At 30.9% G+C, this 12870-nt stretch overlaps 1 protein-coding gene across 1 annotated transcript in view; it reads right to left on the bottom strand.

Annotated features, from left to right (window-relative positions):
• The window catches only part of dsb (debris buster), a 161680-nt gene extending 149835 nt beyond the window's left edge, over positions 1-11845 (bottom strand). The window contains exon 1 of the mRNA XM_068766038.1: positions 11613-11845. The gene's annotated coding sequence lies outside the window, so the exon portion shown is untranslated. The remainder of the gene's footprint in view (positions 1-11612) is intronic.
• Between the last annotated feature and the right edge of the window lie 1025 nt (positions 11846-12870).

Raw genomic sequence — 12870 nt, 5'->3', positions numbered from 1 at the left:
CTGATTCAGAGTCTTTTCAGAGTGCATATAAAAGTTTCTTCAGTCTTAAACTAATTTAGAATCTTTTCAAAGCGCATTTAAAATTTACTAATTTATTACTAGAAACTGAATTCTATGTTCATTATCTCATATTTGATACTATTACATCACTATAAATTATAATCCTGTGGATGAAGATTGAAACTAGATGGCTTGTCTTCAGCTCTGATGAAGATATATATTTTTTGTTTTCAACATATATATTTCGAGCATTATAACCTTTATGTCCTACTAAAAAGATCATTGTTGGTTGGACTTCATAAAAATAAGGCTTAAAATAAGGCTCGATGTCCATAACAAATCTATTAAATTTTAATAATGTACGTTTAATCAGTTGAACCCACCATTCTTTCTAAGTGATCAATTCATGTAATACAAAATGAATGACATTTGCTATAATACCGCAAATTGTATTGTATTAATTAAAATTTTTGAATATATATATATTTTAAATTCAAATTCAAAACATCGTTATTTAATTGCAAATTTATATGCGCTTATGAATAATCGATTATATTAACATTATATGTTGTAAGCTACCTACATCGATCAGCGTTCCGTACTACTGGTACGGAACGCTGATCTGAGAAAAAATTCGTTTGTCGAATAAAATTTAACAATTTATGATGTGTACATTATAAGATAAATCATGTAAATGAGTCAACAAAGTTCCACACATTTATCAACAAAAAACTCTTGAATGCTAAACAAAGATTTATTTAATAATACATATATTTTAGATTTAAAACTAAGCAACGGAAGGTTTTATGCGTACATTCGGACCCATGAAGGCTTTGTTACCTTTAGAGTCGAAATTTAGTCATTACGAATTATTTTTTGTATTTACCTTGTGTCCGGATTATATGTTTTTCAGTGTATTATAATATATACACTTAATAATAAGTTAATAATTTAATGTAACAATCCTTAAATGCATTTAAAGAGAAGCTGTACCGAACAATCTAATATATAAAATTCTCGTGTCACGGTGTTCGAACTTGAACTCCTCCGAAACGGCTTGACCGATTTTTACCAAATTTTATATGCGTATTAAGTAGATCTGAGAATCGGCTACTATCTATAATCCATACCCCTAAGTGATAAGGGTGGTCCACCCCTAAATTTTATTTTTAATTTTTTAGACATTTTTTTTGGTTTTTATTTTATTATGATACAACATACAAAAATACATACAACCCTAAATTTTCACCCCTCTACGATCAACCCTTATCTTACATTTGTTAATTAAAAACTTTATTTTTTTTGCTAAACAACGTTTTCGGGATCAGCTAGTAATCTATAAAAATCTCTTTACAAATCGGCAATGTAGAATTCGGATCTTTATGTAATAGTTTTAAGGGTATGAATGCAAGCTATACATATATATTCAAATAATGTATGGTACACCTTATTCATGAACTGTAGGCCAGTGATAAAGTACTGATGGCATCATCGCATCGGAAGTTGCTGGCAGCGCGAGAGAATGATCTTCGAACGAAGAAGAAGTGGAGTCATCACCACTCAAGTGATTTCCCGCGACTTTCTGTTGGATATTCTATTTATGGAAGGATATACCATAATTGCCACACTTGGCAGTCGGGTTGGCGATCGCAGTCTAGTGTTATTGTACCCAGAGGATACTGTTCACCGTCCGGAAACTTGTATATGAGCTGTAGCAATCCCATACATCTAATGCACAAAGTACGAACTAAATATATATCAGAATTTTGTAGTTTTCGCCGTTGTCGACAGATGGCTCTAGTAGTTTCCCGACATAAACGTATAAAAGGGACACCGAGCGGTAGAATCGACATTAATAAAGAAGACTCGACAACGACATGACGTATAAGACTGATTCACGTGATTCGAACCTTGGACCTATGTTTGCAAGTCTCAGTCCTCCACTGCTATGCTAACACTGCTCATGAATAAATTGTGCTATAAATTCATTGACAGGAAATAAACTATATATTCATCCCTTAATATGTATTATACCTATAATCGCCCTGTATATTTTCAATTTATTAAAACGTACAGAACCCAGCGATATATATATATATATTCAAACGAGCACCAGCACCAGGTGTTTCAACTTCGATTATCTTTTTTTATGTGATCTAATCTTCCTACAATGTTGTTTTAAGTAAATACAGTACACTATCTCTGTCCCACACTACCTATATGACTTTTGTCAGTCGTTGTAACGCTCTTCGAAGCCGAAATCAACCGATTGTCTCTTTCCAAAGGTCGATGTGCAATATTTATCGCCGGGTATTGCAATAATCAAAATAATCATTTTGGTATTTTTCCAACTAAGTGACAATTTAACGGAAATTTTAACAGTGAATCAACAAGTGTTTTACAAATCAAATAAACACACATTCTATTATTAACACATTATTGTTAAAGCGAATTTACTAATTCTATTGTAAACAGTTTTATTGTTTCATGTATACGAATGATAATCGCGTGAATATTATCCATTACAAATTGTGTTAATTGATTAACAATACTGTCCTAATACAGAGAATAATCATTTGAAATATTTGACCGACTTAAAGAAAAAAAAAACTGGTTTTTACTAAATCCATTACCTAGATTCCACAATTTGTTGTTGAAATTGTAATGAAGCTCTATTGAAATTATACAAAACATTTAGAATAATCTATTCCATTATCTTCTTTGTTCTTTCGTCTTCATATAGTTGAAACTTGTCTAGTTCATTTCGTATGTCGACAATTATGAATTAAGAAAATATAATATATAGTTTTCAAGGAAGGCCAGCTATAAAAGGTGTAACCAAGGATCAGCAGGATAATAGATCTAACCAAGAACATCAGCTCATTGCACCCCGGGAAGGAAGTTGATAAACCAAGCGACACATAACCCACGCCGACTGCAACTAATCTAGTGTAAAGTGATCATCTATAATATAAAATAGGATTAAAATTATTAAAAAGAAATCAATTAATTAGTCAACCTTAGGAATCGTAAATAAAAATGTGTCAAAAGCCTCTTATTTATATGGCACACAAACAAATTAAATAGTAAGAAAAGGATTAATGTATAGCTACTTCCACTATGTAGCAGTTGTCGTGCAAACACTAAGTCAACTGGCACTAATCGGTGTAACATACTCCTGAGGATGCCCCGTGGAGGGGTGAAACACGTGTTGAGCGATTTAACGGTGGTAGTTGTGTAATTCGCATTGTTTGCCGCATGCGCATTTATCAGCGGGCTGGCGGGCGGTGCACTTTATTCCACGACTACTGCTACATAGCGGAAGTAGCTATACATTAGTCCTTTTATTACTTAGGATGGACTTCCGCAAAGTAACGCCTGAATCCATTAAAAATTAAATAGTATAGACTTGGTTTTGTTAACAATTGCTGCCAGATGTGGGCAATATTGCCTCACTTCAGCCCGTGGGAGACGGAGACAGCTGTTTATCTGCAATGGAGAGCCAGTAAGATTTCAACCCGCATGTGTATATAAACATACATATACTATTTTAATTATATATATGTGTGTGTTTATATATATATATTTATATATAAACACTTATATATATATATACATAAATATAATTAAAATAGTTATATTCATATCTAAGTTTAATACATATTTGTATTGGCTATAAATTAATATAAATTCAAAAGCGATATAACTACAACTGGCGCCCAAAGTGGGACCAAATCCGACTTACAATTGAATGAATTGACAGACACCTGGTCAGTCCCTTAATATGTCCTATAGTTGTAAAATATTAACCTAAAATTGATAGAATTTTGTTAAATGAAATAAAATAGTGTTAACATAATATTAATATAGTGTAACGTATTCTAAAATTTTCCATTGGTGTTATGTAAAGCGAGTAACAAAAATTTGACGTCGTTTAAATGTAGAATATGTTTAAAACCTAATAAAATGTACATGAGACTAGGAAATAACTGCTACGAAGCTAAATTAAAAAGCAAAAAACTAGAAACAGAATTAAAATTGTAATCAAAACTAAAAATCTGAAGAACTTTATATAAAAAATCAATGCCGATAGACGGTAGAGGTAAAACGTGTCCAAAAATTTAGACCGGTCTAAGGAAACCTGAAATCTTTCAACGACCGTCACAATATAGCTTGTTCATTTTTCTTATAACAGCATAGTAATAAACATTATAAAAACTAAACATAACTAAGCATTATAATATGAAATAAAAAAAAACTTCGACCGTAAAGCATTAAACATAGTGTATATTTAAATCACATTATAATTTGATTTTTTGTTATTAATCCTTTGTTTATTATTAGGACATAAAATAAATTAACAAAGTGATTACACTAATATAATTAATACATATTTTATGTATCCTTTCAGCTGCAACATACCATTATTGTTAACAGTAATCCATACAGGCAATTACAGTACCCGGCTATAAATATTGCACATCGACCATTGGAAAGAGATAATCGGCTAATTTCGGCTTCGTAGAGCGCTATCTCTGTCGCATGAAATACAATTAGTCCGGTATCTATTAGGATATGCTAAAACAAGTGTCATTTGCTTCTTTTTATAATTATTTTTATTATTTGTATAAAATACACCAATTATTCTATAAGTAGTGACTTTATGTTGGGGTAAAATGAAATAAAAAAACCATATTTACATTATGTTTACTTATTTAATTATTTAGTAAAATTACAACTGTACATAATAAACACCAATGCTTTTAACAATAGGTGGTAGTTGTGTAATTCGCATTGTTTGCCGCATGCGCATTTATCAGCAGGCTGGCGGGCGGTGCACTTTGTTGCACGACTACCACTATATATATTGGTCTTTTTCTTACTTAGGATGAACTTCCGCAAAATAACGCCTGATTCCATTGAATTGTCTCAAGTGGTTTATGAATCGGCCTAACTTGTGATAAAGGCTCGTTTTATAATACAAAGTGCGGTGAGCATTTTAAAACTATCACATATTTCAAGATGAACACACATATCATCACTACAGTGGAACGTCAATTGCTAGAAATAAGCTACCCCTATACATTTAATTTCAAAAGCTGTTTGCGTTCTATAGACTTTACAATGTTTACTATTATCCACAAATATACAAGATTATAATTATAATGACCCGGATAAAATAGCTATAATATTGATTAATATATTCCGGTAGGAATTTTTATGACGTAAATGCGTATATATTTTTTTGATGAAGTAAGATATATTTAATTTATGACTCCGGAAATTCTTCTTCGAGTTGTCACCCCTGTTGTTATGTTTTGGTAAGATGAGGTTATCGAATAAGTTCAAGGTTTTGCAATCAACGTTTATTAATATTAATTACAAGCGTCATCATACATATATAATTTTTTTTTTAATTAAAATCTTTTATTTTGCGCATCTATTTCGTTACCTTGTACAACGAATATTGATTTATTATATATTAATTTAATCACTTCACGGGCGTTTCCCAAAAATATTTAAATTAGTATAGGTTGTTAACTACCTGTATCAATCGATTTCCGACTACCACAAGGTCATTTTGTTAGTCGTAGTCCTATACTAAATTTGTTGATCCGATTCATTTATTTACGTAGTAATTTCTAAACGTTTCTCTTCATGAAATCTAAATTGTAGCCTGACTACAGCAACTACAGAATTCCAAGTTCGACCTACTTCAGCATCCTTGGATCGGAATACTAAACTTATTGAATTTCAATCCAAACTGAACCTATATACAGGCTAACGCTTGATCATACAATTAGGCGTCTACCTATTCAACTTAGGGACTTAAAGTCTCCTTGAGATGTCCTTTCTGAGGCTCTTGAAGTAAATAATAAACTTACCACGACATCAGCAAGGTTCTTTTGCTCTCTTCCACCTGCTGCAGAAACAGCAAATCTCATAGTAATACAGTAAATTTCCGTCTCAAAAAATTCTGAATACCATCTAAGGTAGTCGTAACTTTATACATGCTTTATATATAATTTTTAGCCTCCGAAAAGATATATGGGAGACATACCATAATCGCCACGCTTGGTAGGGGGATTAGCGATCACAGTGTGGTGTTATTGTACGTTTTGGAAACTTGTTTGTGAGCAGTGGCAATCCTATATAATTAATGCACAAAGTGTGAATTAAATAAGGTTGTATTCCGGGAAATGAATCTGCGACCTACGATCGCAAGTCTAAGTTAGCTATGCTACTACTGCTTTACATATGTACTTTGACAATTTACAAAAATATAAATGTTACATATCTAATAATTTCTTTAACTGTCTAGGAATATTTTGGAAAATGTATACATTGTCATTAAAAAGATTTGTTAAGAAGCTAAAGTGCAGTTTTAGATGTAAACATTTTTTTTTGCTTCTGATATTTTTCTTTTACTTTGAATATACGATACATTATAATACACGTATCGAAAAACATAACTAAGTATTACCATCTCTTTAAAGTTTTCCCTTGAAGACACTATGCGGCTTGTTAGGTTGCGTCGGATTTACATCAATTATTTACTCCATTTCCTTTTTTATATCGTACAACAAAACGCCCGTTTAATATAGAATATAAAAACCAAAAGCCTGTGAATAAATTAGAAAATAAGTATACTGTGATAATGTTAATAGTATGTAAAAACAAAAAACGAATGTATTTTTTTTTGTGAAAACTAAGAAATGATGGAAAAGGATGATGCGATGAACGCATGAAAACCAAAATGGAAGGGAATGACAGATCGAATTGTGGTATGAAAGAATAGAATGATAGAGTATATTAAGGATGACAGAAGAGAATGATAATAAAAAAGATTTTGAAAAATTAGTTAAGATAAAAAAACAACCCTGTCTCAAACCAGATAGGGGTGTGAGCAGAGGCCGCCAGAAAGATGCACGGATTCAGGATATCTATATACCTTTGAAATATATTAAACTTACACTAAGACAGCCGCGATCAGACGAGGTATGGAACAACTTAGCTTCATTGTTTCCAGCTTATATAACTTGGGAGTCGAACATATAGCATCGTAGACTTCATCATCGCTCAAAATAAGACAAGACAGAGGTCAAACTCTTATATTCGATAAAAAAAACGTCTTTATAAACTTCAACGTACAGCTTCCGTAATCCCTTCAACATGTCACCATTAACTTTATTATGACAACGATAAAAAAATAATCTTTATTTATTACACAGCCAATAAAATATACCAGATAATAAATATATTTGTAAATAAGAATATTAATAATTAATGGTTTCCATCGTATCATTACACATTGAAGAACAGATGTGGCGTTTTATGTATTCAATTGTAAATTACTTATTTACAATCTTTAATGTTCAAGTATTGTGATTTAAATGAGACAGCGGTAGCGGATATATGTTTAACATTAATTTTCTACGTAAGACAATTTTAATATCTTTATAATATATAAATATAGATTTGTGCTTTAAATTATAATAAATTTAAATTCTAGAACCCTCAAACATATATGAGATATGTACTACGTAATTAAATTTGTTATATATTTAAGATTTACATTTTATTCTTAAAGGTATAGTTCCGATCGCCACTATGACAACAACTGACTCATGGTGTCCACTCGAAAAAGCTTGGCACGCATATTTAAAATAAATTATTAATTATAATAATCGCTAAATATTTTTATCGCCACAGATAAATAATGAACATTTTTAAAAACCTGACATATCAATTAATTACTAATTCTATCTACATATATATATACACGAACAATGATAGCTCAACAGTAGAGTACTAAAACATGATAACGTAGGTAGCTACTTCGATTCCTTGATACAATCTTATATAATACTAGCTGATCCCGCAAAGGTTGTTTTGCAAAAAAAAAATTGAAATTTTAATTTACAAATAAAAAATAAGGGTTGATCGTAGAGGGGTGAAAATTTATGGTTGTATGTATTCTTGTATGCTGTATCATAAAAAAAAATAAAAACAAAAAATTTCGTTAAAAAAATAAAAAATTTTTTTTAAGTGTGAATAACATTTATCACTTAGGGGTATAGAAAATAGATAGTAGCCGATTCTCAGACCTACTGAATACGCATATTAAATTTGGTAAAAATCAGTCAAGCCGTTTCAGAGGAGTTCAAGTTCGAACACCGTGACACGAGAATTTTATATATTAGATATGATTGCCACTCACAAGTTTCCAGAAGATAAGCAGCAGTGTCCTCTGCATACCATACTGTCACATAGTATATCCCCTCATATATATCTTTACGGAGGCCTATGTCTTGCAGTGGACGTCCATAGGCTAAAAAGACGACGCCAACTGCTACTTTAGACAAGTAATTATTCAAGTTACGTCGGTGCCTTGGTTCTTCTGCGGAACCCCGTTTTTATTGACCTTAAGATTTATATCTTCATTTAAGAAAAATATCTTTTTTCCTAGAATAGAGTCAAAGTATATTCGGAATAATTTAATTTTATCATTAATTAATGATCGATATCTATATATCTAAACATTTATTTAGAGATATGATAACACGGTTATACGACACGGGAATCAAATTGTAAATGTTTTACATAATTAAATTTATCATTAATCAAAAATGATATTTATGATTATTGACTATTCAATTAGATTCCTGTGTCAATATGTTCTGCGTACTTTAATTTTATCATTAATTTAGAATTTAATTCTATAAGTATTTTAATTTGTGAATAAATATACATGAATATGTATTTAGATTATAGATATCGACGATAACCAACGTGTTGAATAGATATCCAAATGTTCCATGTAGTTTAATTTGTCATTAATTAATGATCGATGTTAATAAGTGTATTTAAGTAAAAATATTGTTTTAGTTAAAATTTTATTATACTAATTAACTAAAAATATCAATATATTAAGAGAAGTGATACCAACGATTAACATCGTGTCAAATAGGCATGTATGTATTCGTCGAAGTTTATTTATCATTAATTTTAGATTCATATTTATATGTCTATTAAAGTAAAAATATCTTGTATTCAATTAGATTCGATCTATGTAATTTAATTGTATCATTATTTTATTATTTCATAATAAAAAAAATCTACTTCATTTATATTCGGTAATAAAATGATTTATTTTCTACATATTGCAATTTTATCATTAATTTAGGATTTATATATGCATACGTTATAACTTAATGATAAATAATTGTTACACACAATCGTTAGTCTTGGATTGGATTTCCGATAGGTCTTCAATTTATATTGTCTTTATACTACTGTACTATAAATGTATTGTCAATGAACTTGCTGATAAAAATTATTGATGTATCACAATCGAAGAGAAAAATTATGTTTTCAATGTTATCGTCGCAATTATTGATTTAATGTCATTATAATAAACAATCAGATATAATTTTATTTAAAATTAATTATAATAATTATTTTTTGTCCACCAAATATATATTTACGTATAAAAATACATAACATATATGCTTATAATAAATACAATATAATTGATAATTATATTTATATATATATATATATATATATATATATATATATATATATATATATAAAATATATATATATAAAATATATTCATAAAAGTACCTATTTTTTGACACAACCCGAAACAAAGCAAATATTTATTTATTTCTCAGCTCTTTCAAATTCTTCTTATCACATTACTATTGATAATCCTGAGCGAAAGGACTAAAAGGATATGACCACCAGCACGCAAAACCTAAAGGTGGAAAGACAAAGACCTTGTTGGCACACTCTTGGGTAGGCTCTATTAAAACTAAGGCACTAGGAACCAACCTTCGTGTTCCGAACCGCCTTCGTGTCCGTGTGGTACACCACACTCACCAGCGACTCATACAGATTCTCTCCCAACTCCAATATCGTTCAGCTAAAATGTCTCCGTAGAAAAGGTAAACACCTTTTTTTACGAAAATCGAGTACAAATCAATTGGACAATGCAATACGACAACATATCTGACGTCATTTTTTTATTTATTAACACGCGAATAGGATCCTTGAGCCCAGAGTTCGAACAAACTAACATAAGCTAACAACGCCAAACAGGCCATGTGGCCAAAAAACCATCACACTTGGTGACAATAGTATCAGGCGGCGCAAAAGAAATGTCATAATGTAAACACGCCTTAATTTTTACAAAGAGCTTGCTTCAAATTTCATTGTACTTTGACATTTATGATATAAATACATAAATATACTCCATTGCTTATTGATAACTAATTATTTATATGCGCAAAATTAAATCAATTTTACATTGTGACATTACTTTTGCGCCACCTGTTATAAGTCAAAGATACAATAGACAAAGGGAGTAACAATTTTCTCCTGTAAAAATAGATAAATTTAAAGACATTTTCTATCACAGAACAAATTTTTAATTCATCGCTCTAAACACAACTGTTAGTTAAACCATCATCAAAAACGTTTATATTATTGAAGTATAAAATTGTAAATATACCTTAAATGATACCAGTACAAATAAGTTTAAAATCTTGGATATAATGATAACAAATTTAATTACATCTAAAATTTGATACATGTATTTATTTATATATGTATAGTGCTGCCTCCTAAACTAAGAAAAACTTGTGTATCAAGATAAGTTTATTACCATATAATTTAATTTTAACATATTAATTAATTAAACTTCAAAACGATTATAAAAAAATAAATACAAATGAAATTATATTATCTAAAAAATACAATTCGCACTCGAACGTTAATTTATTGGCAATTAAGAATAGTATAATTTTTATTGTCAATTTACGTCAAGAGACTGCGTACCCTATTATCAACAGCGACTTGAATATATTACGAATCTAATCTTCATAAATCAAACTGTCAACTCGTGTCTTATAAACTACCTGAAGGGCCTTCGTCTGTTATGATAAAAATAATTTGAATATTGTATTACCAAATCTTGCTACGGGTTGGGAAACCATGTGGTGACATTTTACTGATATTTATTTCGTCGTTGTCAAGTTATAGGCTTTACCAAAAGATATCTATGGGGTATATACAATCGCCACGCTTGGCAGGCGAATTTGCGATTGAACTGTGATATTATGGTGCGAAGAGAACACTGCTTCCCATGTTCTTCAAACTTGTTTAATTTAATACACAATATGTGAATTATATTTGATTGTATTCGGGGAATCGAACTCAAGACCTGCGATCGTAAGTCTGTGTCCTCTACAGCTGAGGTACCACTGCTCTATATTAGATATAAATATTTGCTAAATAAAAAAATGTATAATTTTATTACGAGAATCGTTATATAAACAAACGTAATAATTTAAATAAATATGTCAAAAAAATTATATACACTCTATGGTTACCCAAGATACATTACTTTTAGCCACCAGTTCATATTATGGAGATCAGATAAAAATAATATCCGTTGTGAACATAGATCGCGCGATACAGCCTCCGTACCGAAAGATCACTCTCAAACGGCCCACTAACCCAAATCCCCACCGCTGGGGCCCGGCAAGTGAAAGCATATTATTAGCGAAAACTAATAATGACATAACTCCGCAATCCCAACCTACCTCAATTAGCGATGCGCGGTGTCGAAATACAAGAATTAATATATAAATCGATTCAGCACGAACCACAAACGATCACATATCACAATTGCAAAAAAAAAAAAGAAATCACTGAAATTAAAAATAAACAACTGTCACAGTTAAAAAGCGCGCGCGAAAGTGAAGTCGAGTGTCTTTAAACTTTTTTTTTTTCATACAGTGCGCGACCGTCGACGCGTACTGCCAAATCGGGCTTAGTTGCCCGACTGCATGCAAACCACCACTCACTGCTTCAAAGGCAGCTGAAGACGTCACAGCTTTTCTGTGTAAGCGCCGGTGGCGCGGAAAATCGTGTTACAACACAACTATGTTACCTACTAACTGATATCTGTTCGGAAAACGTTCAATTATATCGAACTGTTTTCATTACAACTGTCGTTATTTTTTACGAAAGAAAATCTATTAAAATGTAACATCTTTCATTCATTTCACTATTAAGTACAGATGACCTTGTTAAGACGCTGAATACAAGCCACTTCCAACCGTTACTAAAGAAAATCTATAAGACAGGCGGACATAAAAAGGCTAAAATGATAATGATGCATTTTAGTAATTCCCATATAATTTTTATTTACAAATTGTTTTGACAGACGTTATCTTAGCTATGAATAATCAATTCGAAATATAAACAAAAAAAAAGTTTAAAACATGTCAATTTTATCCTTTTATAAACAATATTATTAGTTCTGCAGAGACAATGTGCTATTGGCCATATAAAAAACATGTTTTTTAAATATTCATATCAAAAACACTCAAAGACAGCGCTAACGATTTATTATAAACATTTCAAATGCAACCCGCAATGGAGATTGTATTTCTTTTTTATGATAGATCTTGCGTTGCATTTAGAGACTACCCGCGACCTTAACTATGTCGTAGGCCCACTAGTGGGAGATCTACCCACGCCGCGTCTACCGCCTCGTGGTCGCCATTTGAGAACCATTTGGCCCCAAGATGATGGAAGAAAGGCGAGGAAAGAAAGAAGATATAAAAGAGCAAAACGAAAGATATTGAAAAGGACAAAAGTAAAGAATGAAAGATATTGTGACGCGTGAAAGAGAGTAATAAATAAAGAAAAGACTGAAAAAAAAATATTATAAAGTCCCTGATCCCAAAAAGTTAGGGGTACTAGAGGCCCCCAATAGCGGAGGCCATAAAAAAAAAAAACAAAAAAAAACATTCGGCCCCAACGGTTGAGCAATTCTTCGAGCTACACCAGTGA

The sequence above is a fragment of the Battus philenor genome, unplaced genomic scaffold (assembly GCF_028537555.1).
Source record: "Battus philenor isolate CCGP_79_NKW_IND1 unplaced genomic scaffold, ilBatPhil1.0.hap1 SCAF_20, whole genome shotgun sequence".
NCBI lineage: Eukaryota > Metazoa > Arthropoda > Insecta > Lepidoptera > Papilionidae > Battus > Battus philenor.
This window is presented reverse-complemented; position numbering and strand designations above follow the sequence as displayed.